This window comes from Macaca nemestrina, chromosome 15, assembly GCF_043159975.1.
Source record: "Macaca nemestrina isolate mMacNem1 chromosome 15, mMacNem.hap1, whole genome shotgun sequence".
Lineage (NCBI taxonomy): Eukaryota > Metazoa > Chordata > Mammalia > Primates > Cercopithecidae > Macaca > Macaca nemestrina.
The window spans coordinates 54,812,786-54,828,614 of record NC_092139.1 but is presented as its reverse complement, the minus strand read 5'-3'; the positions used below and the strand labels follow the sequence as shown (position 1 = coordinate 54,828,614).

Sequence of the window (15,829 nt, the reverse complement as noted above, 5' to 3'; positions counted from 1 at the left end):
CACCTGGACAGATTTCCTCACAAACCACTGTCTACTCTGCAGGCCAAACAGACTTTGTCCCAGGGCACTATATGTTCAAGTCCATTCGTTTTCCCCTAAAAATCATTTACTATCCCCCAAATTGCCACCTTTCCCCATCTCCCCTCCCCTATGAAGAAGGGTAAAAAAGTATTCATACCCCAGTGGGTTACTGGGTAATCATCCTCCTGTAATTCCCCTGTGCTGTGCATATCAAAACAAATTTTCCAAGTCTTTTCTCCTATCAGTCTGCCTTTTGTCAGTTCATTTTTCAGGGAAACTTATACTTACATAATTTACATATTACTTTTTAGAAGTTTTACAGAATGTTGTTACTGTATTTTTAGTGAGACTGAAGAGTCACAGAGCACTGGAGTTGATCACATCCAGAATAAAATTTTAGGGAAGGAAATTGTATTTCAAAAGAAGCAAGTCAGGCATGGTGGCTTTAGCCTGCAGTCCCAGATACTCAGAAGGGGGAGGCAGGAGGATCACTAGAGCCCAGGAGTTGGAGTCTAGCCTGGGCAACATATTATAACCCAGTTGCTAATAATCAAACAAAATAACACCCTCCCCACTGCCAAAAAAAAAAAAAAAAAATCCCGAAATGAACAACAAAATAGTGTCATTTGGAGAGGTGGTCCCTAAGTGATGAACATGTAATTCAGGAATACCCTGTATTCAGAAAGCTGGGAAGAGGCAAGGCAGCCAACCTTTGTTTCCAATTCCAATTGTTTTCCAGTGACACAGAAAAACTGGCTAGGAAACTCAGCTTCTGTCTTCTCATGGGTTTGGCCCTACCTTCCGTCCTGCTCCTGCTCCTTGGAGCCCTGGGTTTCCCTTCTTCCAATCCCAGTGTACCCTTCCCTGCCGGCAGGACTTGGGGTTGGACAGTTCCCAACAAAGAGGGTTTGTGACTGGAATAAACCAAAACATTCTCGATAAGGGAGCTCCGGGCTGCGTTACTGCCTTCTCTCACTAAACTCCTTTTACTGGTATACTGGTAACAGTCTGGGGCTGCTTTTTCTTTTCTTTTAAACAACTCCCACCTCCTCTCCAAAAAACAAAACAAACTTGTTGGTTACCTCATATACTAAAAATTCTTTTCAGGTACAAATCAACTAAGGTAGGTTCCTTTCTGGATGCTTCCCCACTCTGTTCTCTTTTAGCAAGTATACAAAGATACATTAAAGCAAAATGAACAGGCTTCCTTATTTCATAGTTATTTTAATTTTTAAACCATGATGATTTCTTTAGCCTCTGTGAGGATCAATGAACATCCAGTCACTGCCTCAAAATTTTCCAAAGTTAAAAAACAAAAAATAATTTAGTTGTGGTTGCTTTCTTGGAATACAAAGCCTTTGCTGTGGCTCACCTCCCCAGGAATGCCTGGCCTGGCTTTCCCCATAGGCTCAAAACAACCTTTCCTGGGAGTCCCCCAAAAGCCCTTCCACCCAATGCATTCAATTTCTTTAATGTTTCTTGAAAGAGCAATATTTATTTATAAACAGTTGTGTCTACTTTCCTTCTGCCTGGCATGTCTATTACATGGAAAACTTGCAGGCTGCAAAGTCTGTTTAAATTATATTTACTATCCTGACTACTCTCAGCAACCAAGACAATTCTTCTTACTCCATGTGCAATATCACTAAATTCAGCGGCTAACACCATGCCTGAGATGGATACCTAGTAAGTACTTGTTGAATAAATGAACAAATGCTTTATGAGGGAAAAATAGTAGAACTAGTGATAAGGTGGTCATTAAAATGTCCCAAGCTTTGTTTTCATTCCAACCAAGCATTCCAAACTCCATCAGTTTTCATCCATTTAATGCAGTTTTAATACCCTCTCTTCCTGCCATGCTTCTGACCTGCCAGTTTCCCTCCCTGTCCACCTCCCTGCTCCTCCATCTTACAATCAGAACTCACTCAGGCCTAGGCTGAGCATCTGAAACTGATATGTAGTTCCAGCTTTACATTATGAAAAGACAATTTCATCTATTGTCTATTGACAGGGCAATTCTAAACATAAAAAGGCTTTGATCTTTAAAAACATATGGTCTGGATAGAAAAAGATTACTTTTAACACTATCACGTTCTGGTTGTGGTTTTTGCATATAATTCCCAAGGAAATTTGTTGCTTACAATAAACAACACTTAAAACCCTCCTAAGACCAATGAAAATTTTTACTTGAAACAGATGTAGAAGAATGCATCCAGGTACCAAATACTCAAGGACCACAACTGCTACAAAATATAATGAATGAACCAAAGCAGACTATTGCCTGCCAACTTGCCTGAGAGGCTAATTCAGTATTTGTGGCATACCAGTTATCCCAAAGCAATTTAGCACCCTCATCAATAAGATAAATCTCTAGTGACTCTCCCATCCGCAGGTACACAAATTCAACTGGGAACCAGAGAGGTCTGTAGAAGCTCTACCTCCATAAGGATGCAAATTAAGATTTAAACAGCGTAACAATTGGCTAGCGCTAATCCTTTTACAGAGGTGTAAATGGCTATTGAGAACTGAATTCCGGGCTGCCAGCTTTTGTTAAGCAGCATTACAGGCAAATTTCACCCAAGAGCAATGCCCAGCCATCAACTCTGAGGACTACTGATAAAATACTTTAATAAAGCCAGTGCAATTTGCTTGTTTTGATATCACGTTTCTTGGCCATAAATCTAAGTATGTAACTAGAAACCACATCAAGAATTAGTGTCCTGGGAAAATAAACTGGAAGCGACTATCTCAAGTCTGACACCCGATGGCTGGAACAGCTGTATGTGAGGCCACAGTGAAGTTTGTATACAGGGTTTTGTTTGCCACACAAAACAGTTGTAGAAAGGACAAACACATACATAGTTAAACAGTATTTTTCTTTTAAAGGGCTGTCTTACAAAACCTGTGTTTTGGTGGCTACCTCAGTCTCCATTGTGCAGCCCCCTGGGTGGTCCCTTCCAGGGGGCCACTTGAAGGGAGCACAATGCCAAAAAGGAGGGAAGGAGGGGACAGCAACACAAAGGCCAGCAGAGCGGGGCGACCATGGCAGGCTGTAGACCAGGGGTCAGCAAACAACGCTCCTTCTCTTTACCCAGGAAACAAGGGCTCCTTCTCTTTACCTGGAAACAGTGTGATGAAGCTGACAGCTTGAATTATGGACTACATTTGGTAGGGCACTGTCCATCTGCACTAAGGTCCTCTTCATTGTAGCACAGGCTGCACAAGCAAAACCCTTGCCTTTTCCCCACTCAGGCCTCTAAACAGACCTCATCATTCTGTCACATTTGAACGTTCAGAACTAACCCCCTCCCATGTGACTTTTTAAAAAAGTTTCTTAATGAAGAGCTGGAAGGCCTGGGAGAATTTTTAATAGGTATTTCCCTCCACCCTTAAAGACAGAACCCATCACACATTTTTTCCTCCACCCTTAAACCGCCTGAACCCATCACCCATTTTTAATAGCCAAGAATCATTTGTAATGGTGGCAGACATCCTTTATGAAATGAGTAACACTCTCTCTTTCACAATTCTATGGATCCCAAACTTAACCCTTTTAACAGAACAGGGGTTCTGTTTTTTTTCAGGTTGAAAAAAATCCTCCTGACCGGGCAGGTAAAGATTGGGAAAATTTACTCTTACTTCCCTGGGTTTCTTCCAAATCAGCACCGATACAAGGGTGTAGTCACTAGGGTACTGGCTGAGTTCTCCAACTGAGATGTATAAACAGCACGCAGGATGGTGGCTCATGCCTCTAATCCCAGCACTTTGGGAAGCCAATGTGGGAGGACCGCTTAAACCCAGGAGTTTGAGACCAGCTGGGCAACACAGCAAGACTCTGTCTCTTAAAATAAAATACAAAACAGGTCAGGTATGGTGGTTCATGCCTGTAATCCCACCACTTTAGGAGGCCAAGGTGGGCAGATCACAAGGTCAGGAGATTGAGAACATCCTGGCTAACACGGTGAAACACTGTCTCTACTAAAAATACAAAAAAAAAAAAAAAAAAAAAATTAGCTGGGCATGGTGGCAGGCACCTGTAGTCCCAGCTACTTGGGAGGCTGAGGCAGGAGAATGGTGTGAACCTGGGAGGCAGAGCTTGTGGTGAGCCAAGATTGCGCCACTGCACTCCAACCTGGGTGACAGAGCGAGACTCTGTCTCAAAAAAATAAATAAAATAAAATAAAATACATAACAGATCTCCAGGGCTTACTATGGAGCCAGCTACCTAAAGTGACTGCTTTAAATATCTACTAAAGAAAAAAAAAAAAAAGAATGTGGAGGGTGTAGGGGCAGAAGGGGTGATCCCTTTCCTCCTCATCATAAGGGTCACAGTCAACACCCTTATAACAAACAGGTTAACAAAAGAAAACACAACAAATTTTATTTGATCATTGTTTTCTGTGACATGGCAGCCTTCAGATTGAAGACCTAAGGATATTGAGAAGACTGTCCATTTTTATGCTGAAGTTCAGTGAAGAACAGACAATCGTGTAGAACTGTGCTTAGCCAAGAAGGGTATGTATGACTGAATGCTCACAGACTGAGTGCGGAAACTCAGCCAGGCCTGTCTGTTCATTCTTCTTGGCGTCTCTGTGCAGTGTTCCTCCCTGGTACCGGGCAGGACCCTTTCTGAAATGGGGAGTCTTACGACTCACAATCAAACAAGGTAGGTTAAAGAATTTCTTTACGGCCAATTCCACCACAGAAATATAGGAGGGAAATTAGAGTAATATTTTTAGGTTTTATGGCTGGCTTTGGGGAAAATGGGTTCAGGTTTTTATGATCCACTTTGAAGAAAAGGAATTCTAGTTTCTACAGCTTATCTCTGAGAAAATGAGGCTGAGGTACAGGAGAGTGGGAGAAGATCAGAGAAAAACTTACTTCTGAGGCTTTCCCTTTGGGGTGTCATTTTCTGAGGCCCAATGAGGGTAAATGTCTTATTATCATACAACTTTATGCCTTCCCCAAATTACAATTAGGCTCTGTATTTTCAAAAAGTTTTAAAATACTACAAACACATCAAAAAGAATTTACTAGACATTATAATCAGTTCTATCATTAAACTCTAGAGGGTAAATGATGATGATGAAAAGGTATCTGGTATTGTCAAGGTAGAATCATCTTTGTGAGGATTAAAGGCTGATGCAGGACCATAAAACAAAACGTCAGACTCTGCTGTGTTGTTCCATGTCTGTCCGTCTGCTTATATTCATATACACACATGTGTGTTTAAGAGAGGAGACAAGGAGGCTCAGACTGGGCTGGTGAGGGTTACACTAGGTGAGTGGATTCGGGGAGAAGGGAAACCAGAGGGCATGAATGGGACAGGCTTACTGAAGTTTGGCTCCTGCCATGTTGAGACCCTGAAATAAGCTGCCATGTCACTTCTCTAGGATAAGTGAGTCTCCACACAGGCCAATTTAGTCTGATGAATGGGAATGGGTCTAGTACAGAGTTATCCTCCACTGAGGGGGTACTCAGATCAGTAGGGCAGGCCCCATCCTGGGTTCTTACTCTGCTGGGGGTCCATTTCTGTGATAACAGTGAAATGGCTGGTTTATGAACATCATGCCTCCTGCTCTCTGAGCATGGTAGATATCAAATACAGGACTGCTGAAAGGATTGGGCTGGTTTGCTGTTGGACCCTCAGAGGATCAATATAGGTTGAGTATCCCTCATCTGAAATGGTTGGGAATTTGGATTTTGAATTTTTTCAGATTTTGAATTGTGTTTTTTTATTTTTATTTTTTGATTTTGGAATATAAGCATCCCAAATCTGAAATGCTCCAATAAACATTTCATCATGTTGGCACTCAAAAAGTTTCAGATTTTGGAGCATTTTGGACTTTGGATTTTAGGATTTGGGATGCTCAACCTGCCCTGTATTAAATTGAAGATGCTGAATCAATTAATTATTCAAGTGCTTGTTCGTCTAAGAAGCTGCTAAGAGGAAGCCAAAGACAAAAAGAAGAAATAAGAAACATGAAAGTGCACAAGAACAAATATTATGAATGGATACATGGATTAAGTCTGGAGGAAGGGCATGCGGGATGTAAGCAAGAAAACAACAAAAGCTAACTGGCTCTCCTAGGACAGCCTGTCAGATTTGAGTTTGTTTTCTTTACTGTAGTGATTCTCAGATATATTTTAGTAGAATTATTCTACATTTGAGTAAAGTGGTCTTTTCTAAGTTCTTAGGAAAATTAATCTTCGTAATTTTGAGAAACTTCGCAAAATTGGTTTAGTAAAGTTTTGGCATCTGCTACCTAGTTTGCCTACTAGAAGATAATAAAATGAATGAGAGTACCGAATGAAAAATAATGGAAAGTATGGAAGTAGCTGGGAACCAGATGCAATGACCTCTTTTGTCAGTGTCAGAGTTTAGGGGATGTCAGATAAGCATGTCCCAATTCCAGGTAAGTGGACTTTTCAAAGCAGAAGAAACGGATTCCAAGTGTACTCAAGATTACAGATGCCAGCCTGTAATCACGCTCCTAAAACAACCATGCCCAGTCCAGTCCATAACATAGACATCATATGTCCATGTGATGTGTGACACAGCTGATCAGTAAGGATCATCAGTCTCATGACCAGAAATTCTTTTCGGGATTTGGTTATCCTGGAAAGTGGTGCTTTTCAATGTTTAAGGTGGCAGAACACCTGAAATTCACAAAAATTTTTGCCACGAAGTATTAATATATTCCATTTATCACACAAATTAGAACACTTTTTACTAAACAATAAATATATGCATACAATATAAAAATCAAACCATTAACATACATGTCCATGATTCAAAAATTTGTCGAGATCAGCTACTTCCACTTTCCCTTACTTTTCATTCGGTACTCTCATTCATTTTATTATCTTCTAGTAGGCAAACTATATAGCAGGTGCCAAAGTTTTAGTAAACCAATTTTAAGAAGGTTCTCAAAATTACAAAGATTAATTTTCCTATGAACTTAGAAAAGACCACTTTACTCAGATGTGGAATAATTCTAGCAGGGCATGGTGGCACGTGTATGTAGTCCCAGTTACTCAGGAGGCTGAGGCAGGAGAATTGCTTGAACCTGGGAGGTTGAGGCTATGGTGAGCCAAGATGGCACCACTGCACTCCAGCCTGGGCAACAGAGCAAGACTCTGTTTATTTGTTTATTTTTTTATTTTTTTTGAGACGGAGTCTCGCTCTGTTTCTCATGCCATTCTCCTGCCTCAGCCTCCCGAGTAGCTGGGACTACAGGCGCCCGCCACCATGCCCGGCTAATTTTTTGTATTTTTAGTAGAGATGGGGTTTCACCGTGTTAGCCAAGATGGTCTCGATCTCCTGACCTCATGATCCACCCACCTCGGCCTCCCAAAGTGCTGGGATAACAGGTGTGAGCCATTGCGTGAAGCGAAGGGAAGGGGAGGGGAGGGGAGGGGAGGGGAGGGGAGGGAAGGGAAGGTGGATCGCCTGAGGTCAGGAGTTCCAGATCAGCCTGGCTAACACAGTGAAACCCCATCTCTACTAAAAATACAAAAAATTAGCTGGGCGTGGTGGTGGGCATCTGTAATCCCAGCTCTACTTGGGTGGCTGACACAGGAGAATCGCTTGAACCCGGGAGGCAGAGGTTGCAGTGAGCTGAAATCGCGCTATTGCACTCCAGCCTGGGCAACAAGAGTGAGACTCTGACTCAAAAAAAAAAAAAAAAAGTCAGAGATGCAGAGAAGGGAAGTGTTGGGTCTGCCACCTGGCAAACCATTAAGTAGAATAATTTTTTACTTAATTTATAATTAAGATAACCCAGTTTTATTCTGATGAACCACTACTCCCCTATCCTAACCCATACACCTTGAGTGAAGCATGAGGTCCAAGTAAAAGCCAATGGATTCTGCCCTTGATTCAGCGATTGTGTAAGGGATGGGCATATGATGTGGTCAGAGCCAATGACAGTCTCTGATTCAGCATGCCAGGGAAAAGTTCTCCAGCAGCAGGGCCTAAGAACTGAGCTGATCCAGAGGGAGGGGAGCCAGGAAACAGAGAAGTCAGAGTCCACTGGCACCGTCTGAGGCTTGGGTAAAGCCAGCCTGAAGACTGTCTACCACTGGGCTGCAATGACATGTGCAATGAAAGAGTCCTACTGCATAAAAAGAAATACACCTTAAAAAGAGGTAAAAAGGACAAAAAAAAAATCCTGCAATTTACTGTTTCTGTATCAGTTTTATTTTTGTTGTAAGGATACTAATTCTTTGATTATAAAATATAAAATATTTTGCATGGCCTGAAAAATATTTAGCACATATGTAAAAAGAAACGGTTATTAAAAGCATCCCCATCATGGGAAGATTTCCAAGGCCCTCCGTGAAAGCTGTGAAGCTAGCCACATAGCCAAAGGCACCCTTGCCTCTAAAGGGCAAGCACCACAGAGCTGCGGTCCATGGTTTTTAAGCTTGGAATTCAGGAGATTTTTTTTTTTAACTGTTCTAGTAAGATATGATTCACATATCATAAAATTCACTAATTTAAAATGTACACTTCAATGGTTTTTATTAGCATACTCAGAGTTGTGCAACCATCACACAATCAAATTTTAGAACATTTCTGAAAGATGGTTTAAATTTTTTTCCTGATTATAAAAGCAATACCTGTTCATCACAGACAACTTGCCTGTGGCATTTCCATTTTAACCCACCAGTCACAGGACAAACACCTTGCTGGGGTAGAGTTGTGTCTCCAGACTCAGTCCCTTTGGCTGTTTCCTATATCTACTAACCTTTCTTTGGACCAAATTTAGCAATCGTGCGGTTACCTACTCAATGTCGATCTCCCTTCTTCCTTTTCGTGGAACCCCAATTTTGTTTAGTAATCAACCTCTCCCTTTGTATAACTCATGGGGCAATAATTCCTTGCCTCATTCCAGAGTAGACTGTGATTAGTCTAAGCCAGGAGTGACCAAATCCAGCCACAGCCTGCTGTTGTATAGCTCTTGAGCATATATTTAAAAAGAGAAAGAGCAGAGAGAGGGAAGGGAGAGGAGGAGAAAAGAAGCCTAAAATATTTGCTATTTGGTCTTTTTTTTTTTTTTTTTTTTTTGGCTGGGGGACAGTCTCGTTCTGTTGCCCTGGCTGGAGTGCATGGCACAATCTCGGCTCACTGCAAACTCTGCCTCCTGGGTTCAAGTGATTCTCATGCCTCAGGCTCCCGAGTAGTTGGGATTACAGGTGCACACCAACACGCCCAGCTAATTATTGGTATTTTCAGTAGAGACAGGGTTTTGTCACGTTGCCCAGGCTGGTCTTGAACTCCTGAGCTCAGGCAATCTGCCCACCTCGGCTTCCCAAAGTGCTAGGATTACAGGTGTGAGCCACTGCGCCCAGCCTTACTATTTGGTCTTTCACAGAAAAGGCTTCCTTAGTCTAGGCCAATTATAATAACCCTTGCCAGTAATTAGCTTAGGAATGGGTCTGTGAACAAATTTTAGTCAACAAGATGCAAGAGGAAGTCTACTGAATACTTTCCTTGCTTCTAACCGAGACTCAAAAAGAGTCTCTTTCTGTCTTTGGAAGCTATAAGGCTGTGGTGTCTAGATGGGTCCTTGGTACTTGTCTACCTTCTCATTCCTCACTGTGTCCTCAGATGGTAGGGGAGAGAGAGAGCTCTCTTGTGTCTCTTCTTATAAGGGCACTTAATTCTATCATGACAGCCCTACCCTACCTTCCTGACCTCATCTAACCCAGATTACCTCCCAAAGGTCCCTTCTCCAGATATCACACTGAGGGTTACGGCTTTAACATATGAATTTTAGAGGGACACAAACATTCAGTCCATAATAGCATTGCTGCTGCCCCTTTGCTCCTGGCTGTAGGAAGATGTCAACACTGAGGATGTCAGAGCACGGAAATGGAAAGGATCTGGGTCTTTGACAACAAAAGTGAAGGGCAGTACCAACCAACTCCATGGCCTGCTCTACCTCTGGACTTCCAGAAATGAGACAGAACAAATGTACTTCTTGTTTAAGCATACGTGTTTGAGACAGTGTTCCTGTTACTGGCAACCAACAGCATCCTGATACATCAAGATAATAGCTGAATGTTCAACAATGCCAGAAAACTAAGTTTTAAAAAATAACTCTGAAGCCAGGTGCTGTGGCTCACATCTGTAATCCCAGCACTTCGGGAGGCCGAGAAGAGTGGCTCCTTTGAGGTCAGAAGTTCAAGACCAGCCTGGGCAACATGGTGAAACCACGTTTCTACTAAAAATACAAAAATTAGCCAGGTGTGGTGGCACATGCTTGTGATACCAGCTACAAGGGAAGCTGAGGCACGAGAAACGCTTGAACCTGGGAGGTGGAGGTTGCAGTGAGCCAAGATCACGCCACTGCACTCTGGTATGGGTGACAGAGTGAGACCCTGTCTCAAAAAACAAAAAACAAAACCTCTGATAGACGGCTTTTCAGCAATTCAAATTTGTGTTTCATTGAAAATAATTTAAGGGGGTGTTTTAAAATGACAAATGTGCATTCTGCCCCTAACATGTCTCCTCTTTGTCCTTTTAAAAAATCTGAGTTAACAATAGAACCCTTGCCTTTAGTGTGGCTGGGCCAGCATGAGGCAAGACCAGGAGGCTGGTCTTGTGTGGGAACTGGAGAGATGAGGAAAAGACACTTTGCAGACCCTGACTGCATCCCCTGGGCCTACAGTAGTGCTATTTGCTGGCATGTGAGCTACTCCTTCAGTTGGAGTAACCATAGTTCCCAGATACGGGCCATGCTTGCTTATCTCCAGGCCTCTGCTCATACTGCAGCCCTCAAAATCTGGAATGACGAATCTCCTTCAACTAGACAAACCAGTCATGATGGCTATTCTGGTTATCTACTGCTGTATAATAAAATACCACCCAAATTTAGTGGTATAAACCAACAACTTTTTATAATGCTCATGGCTTCTGTGGTTCAGTAATCTGGACATGGGTAGGGCATAGTACAGGTGGCTTGTCTCTGCTCCATGATGTCTGGGGCCTCAGTTTGAACATCTGAGGGTGACTTGGAATAAAGGGACTGGAATTATTTGGTGACTCCTACACTCACATCTGGAGCTTGGGCTGGAATTACTGGGCTCAGCTGGGATACTGACTGGAGTACCTGTACCTGGTCTGTCACTGAGACTTGAATGCTATTGGGCTAATTTTTTGGGAAACCTGACTATGTTCTGCTTTCTCCTGCCTTATTTGGGTCTTGAACAACCAGGGCTTGACTTTCAGAGTCTCCTCTCTAACTTCTGAAGCCATGGGTAAACGTGTTCCACCAGAATAAACTACTCTTAGATCTCAAATTCGTACTGAAAGAAGTTTAGTTTTGCTACACCCGTAGTTGGATTTGGCTTGACCCTTGGTTCCCTTCTCAACAGAGGCTGAAGTCTGCTCTATGCTCTCAGTAGCCTTCCCGGCTTTTCCTCTCCTTGCACCGGTCTCTTCTTTCCTCGCCCCACCCCCTACCACTTACTTGGCTCCAGGAGAGTGGGATGGGACACCTTAACACTGACTTGGGAGATTGCCCCAAAATGTTGTAATTTACTTAAATATAAAATGGTGAAAAGAATTATAGGAAAACAGTTGTAGAGTTGTTACCATCATCATCTTTAAAAAAAAACCTCCCTGAATTTCCTTATTTAAAAAAAAAAAGAGCAAAGAGCAAACCAAAAACTCATAGATTTTTGAGTTTGAAAATGAGGTGAAATAGACAGCAATATAATACTGGTAGGAGACTTCAGTATTCCATGTTCAATAATAAATAGAACAATCAGACAGAAAATCAACAAAGAAACAACAAACTTGAACAACAGTACTGGCCAAATGGACCTAACAAACATATACAGAACACTCCACCCAAAACCAATAGAATATTTTATACATAAAGTATAAAAAAAAAAAGAAAAAGAAATTTTAAAAAAGACGAAAATTCACGTGGAATCACAAAAGACCCGGAACAGCCAAGACAATCTTGAGAAAGAAGAAAAAAAAAAGCAATAGAATAGCAATACATTCTTCTCAAGTGCTGACAAAACATTCTCTAGAACAGATCACGTGTTAGGTTCCAAACCAAGTCTCAATAAATTTAAAAAGACTGAATCATACCAAGTGTTTTCTCTGATGAAATGGAATTAAATTAGAAATCAATAGCAGAAGCAAAATTGTAAAATTCACAAACGTGGAAATTAAACAACACACTAACAACCAACAGATCACAAAATAAATCAAAAGGGAAATTAGAAAATATCTGACACAAATTAAAACAAAAATACAACATACCAAAACTTATGAAATGCAGCAAAAGCAGTACTAAGAGAGAAGTTTATAGCAATAAAAACTTACATTTAAAAAGAAAAGCTTAAATCAACAACCTAACTTCACACCGTAAAGGAAGTAGAAAAATAGAACAAAACAAGCCCAAAGTTAGTAGATAGAAGGAAATAATAATGATTAGAGATAAATGAAAAGGAGAATACAAAAAAAAATAGGAAAAAAAAAACAATTAAGAGTTTTTTGAAAAAATAAACAAAATTGACAAACCATTAGCTAGACTACTTGAGACAAGAGAGAAAACCCAAATGCATAAAATCAGAAATGAAAGAGGAAACACTGCAATTGATACCAGAGATTAAAAAGGATCACAAGAAACTATTATAAACAATTATACACCAACAAACTGGATAACCTGGAAGAAATAAATAAATTCCTAAAAACATACAACATACCAAGACTAAATAATAAAGAAATAGTCTGAACAGACCTAAAACTAGTAAGGAGATTGAATCAGTAATCAAAAACCTCCCAACAACAGCAAAAAAGTCCAGGACCAGATAGTTTCACTGGTGAATTCTACCAGACATTTAAAGAATTAATGCCAATACTTCTCAAACTCTTCCAAAAAAACTGAAGAAAAGGGAATATTTCCAAACTTATTTTATTAGGCCCGCATTACCCTGATGCCAAAGCCAGGCAAAGATATCACAAAAAAAGAAAACTACAGACCAATATGCCTAATGAATATAGACACAATTATTGTCAACAAAATACTAACAAACCAAATTCAATAGTACATTAAAAGAATCATAAATCATGACCAAGTGAGACGTTTATCCCTGGGATGCAAGAATGAATCAACATATAAAAATCAATGTGATACATCACAGTAACAGAATGAAAGATAAAAATCACATGACCATTTTAACAGACACAGAATAAATGTCTGACAAAATTCAACATCCTTTCCCAATAAAACCTCTCAATAAACTAGACATAGAATGAAATTACCTGAACTTAATAAAGGTCATATATAAAAAGTTCATAGCTAATATCATACTCAATGGTGAAAGCTGAAAGCTTTTCCTTTGAAATCATGAACAAGACAAGGATGTCCACTCTTGCCACTTCTGTTTAATATAGTACTGAAAGCCCTAGCCAGAACAATTACGCAGGAAAAGAAATAAAAGCCATTCAAATCCAAGTAAAATTGTCCCTGTTGCAGATGACATGATATATAGAAAACTCTAAAGATCACATACACACACACATGCATACTGTTAGAATTAATAAATGAATTCAGTAAAGTTGCAGGCTATAAAATGAACATACAAAAATCAGTTGTGTTTCTACACACTAACAACAAACTGTCTGAATATGAAGTTAGAAAAATATTCCCATTTACAATAGCACCAATAAGAATAAAATAGTTAGAAATAAACTTAATTAAGGAAGTAAAAGACTTCCATGCTAAATACTACAAAACACTGACAACAGAAATTAACAAAGACACAAGCAAATGGAAAGACTTCCACGTTCATGGATTAGAAGATTTAATTTTGTTCAAGTGTCCATACTACCAAAGCAATCTCCAGATTCTATGAAATTTCTATCAAAATTTTAATGGCACAGGGCAATCAGGCAGGAGAAAGAAATAAAAGGTATTCAATTAGGAAAAGAGGAAGTCAAATTGTCCCTGTTTGCAGATGACATGATTGTATATTTAGAAAACCCCATCGTCTCAGCCCAAAATGTCCTTAAGCTGATAAGCAACTTCAGCAAAGTCTCAGGATACAAAATCAATGTGCAAAAATCACAAGCATTCTTATACACCAATAAGAGACAAACAGAGAGCCAAATCAGGAGTGAACTCCCTTCACAATTGCTTCAAAAAGAATAAAATACCTGGGAATCCAACTTACAAGAGTTGTGAAGGACCTCTTCAAGGAGAACTACAAACCACTGCTCAACGAAATAAAGGAGGACACAAACAGATGGAAGAACATTCCATGGTCATGGATAGGAAGAATCAATAATGTGAAAATGGCCATACTGCCCAAAGTAATTTACAGATTCAATGCCATCTCCATCAAGCTACCAATGACTTTCTTCACAGAATTGGAAAAAACTACTTTAAAGTTCATATGGAACCAAAAAGAGCCCACATTGCGAAGACAATCCTAAGACAAAAGAACAAAGCTGGAGGCATCACGCTACCTGACTTCAAACTACACTATAAGGCTACAGTAACCAAAACAGCATGGTACTGGTACCAAAACAGATATATAGACCAATGGAACAGAACAGAGCCCTCAGAAATAATACTACACATCTACAGCCATCTGATCTTTGACAAACCTGACAAAAACAAGAAAGGGGGAAAAGATTCCCTATTTAATACATGGTGCCAGGAAAACTGGCTAGCCATATGTAGAAAGCTGAAACTGGATCCCTTCCTTATACCTTATACAAAAATTAATTCAAGATGGATTAAAGACTTAAATGTTAGACCTAAAACCGTAAAAACCCTATAAGAAAACCTAGGCAATACCATTCAGGACACAGGCATGGGCAAGGACTTCATGTCTAAAACACCAAAAGCCAAAATTGACAAATAGGATCTAATTAAACTAAAGAGCTTCTGCACAGCAAAAGAAACTACCATCAGAGTGAACAGGCAACCTACAGAATGGGAGAAAATTTTTGCAATCTACTCATCTGACAAAGGGCTAATATCCAGAATCTACAAAGAACTTAAATTTACAAGAAAAAAAACAAACAATCCCATCAAAAAGTGGGCAAAGGATATGAACAGACACTTCTCAAAAGAAGACATTCATACAGCCAACAGACACATGAAAAAATGCTCATCATCACTGGCCATTAGAGAAATGCAAATCAAAACCACAATGAGATACCATCTCACACCAGTTAGAATGGCAATCATGAAAAAGTCAGGAAACAACAGGTGCTGGAGAGAATGTGGAGAAATAGGAACACTTTTACACTGGTGGTGGGACTGTAAACTAGTTCAACCATTGTGGAAGACAGTGTGGTGATTCCTCGAGGATCTAGAACTAGAAATACCATTTGACCCAGCCATCCCATTACTGGGCATACACCCAAAGGATTATAAATCATGCTGCTATAAAGACACATGCACACGTATGTTTACTGTGGCACTATTCACAATAGCAAAGACTTGGAACCAACCCAAATGTCCATCAATGATAGACTGGATTAAGAAAATGTGGCACGTATATACCATGGAATACTATGCAGCCATAAAAAGGGATGAGTTCATGTCCTTTGTCAGGACATGGATGAAGCCGGAAACCATTGTTCTCAGCAAACTATCGTAAGGACAAAAAACCAGACACCACAAGTTCTCACTCATAGGTGGGAACTGAACAATGAGAACACTTGGACACAGGAAGGGGAACATCACACACCGGGGCCTGTTGTGGGGTGGGGGCAGGGGGCAGGGAAAGCATTAGGAGATATACCTAATGTAAATGATGAGTTAAT

The 15,829-nt window shown here is 40.4% G+C and overlaps 1 protein-coding gene across 9 annotated transcripts in view; it reads right to left on the bottom strand.

Annotated features, from left to right (window-relative positions):
• LOC105486794 (kizuna centrosomal protein) overlaps window positions 1-15,829 on the bottom strand; it is a 131,934-nt gene that overhangs the window by 65,535 nt on the left and 50,570 nt on the right. The window lies entirely within an intron of this gene.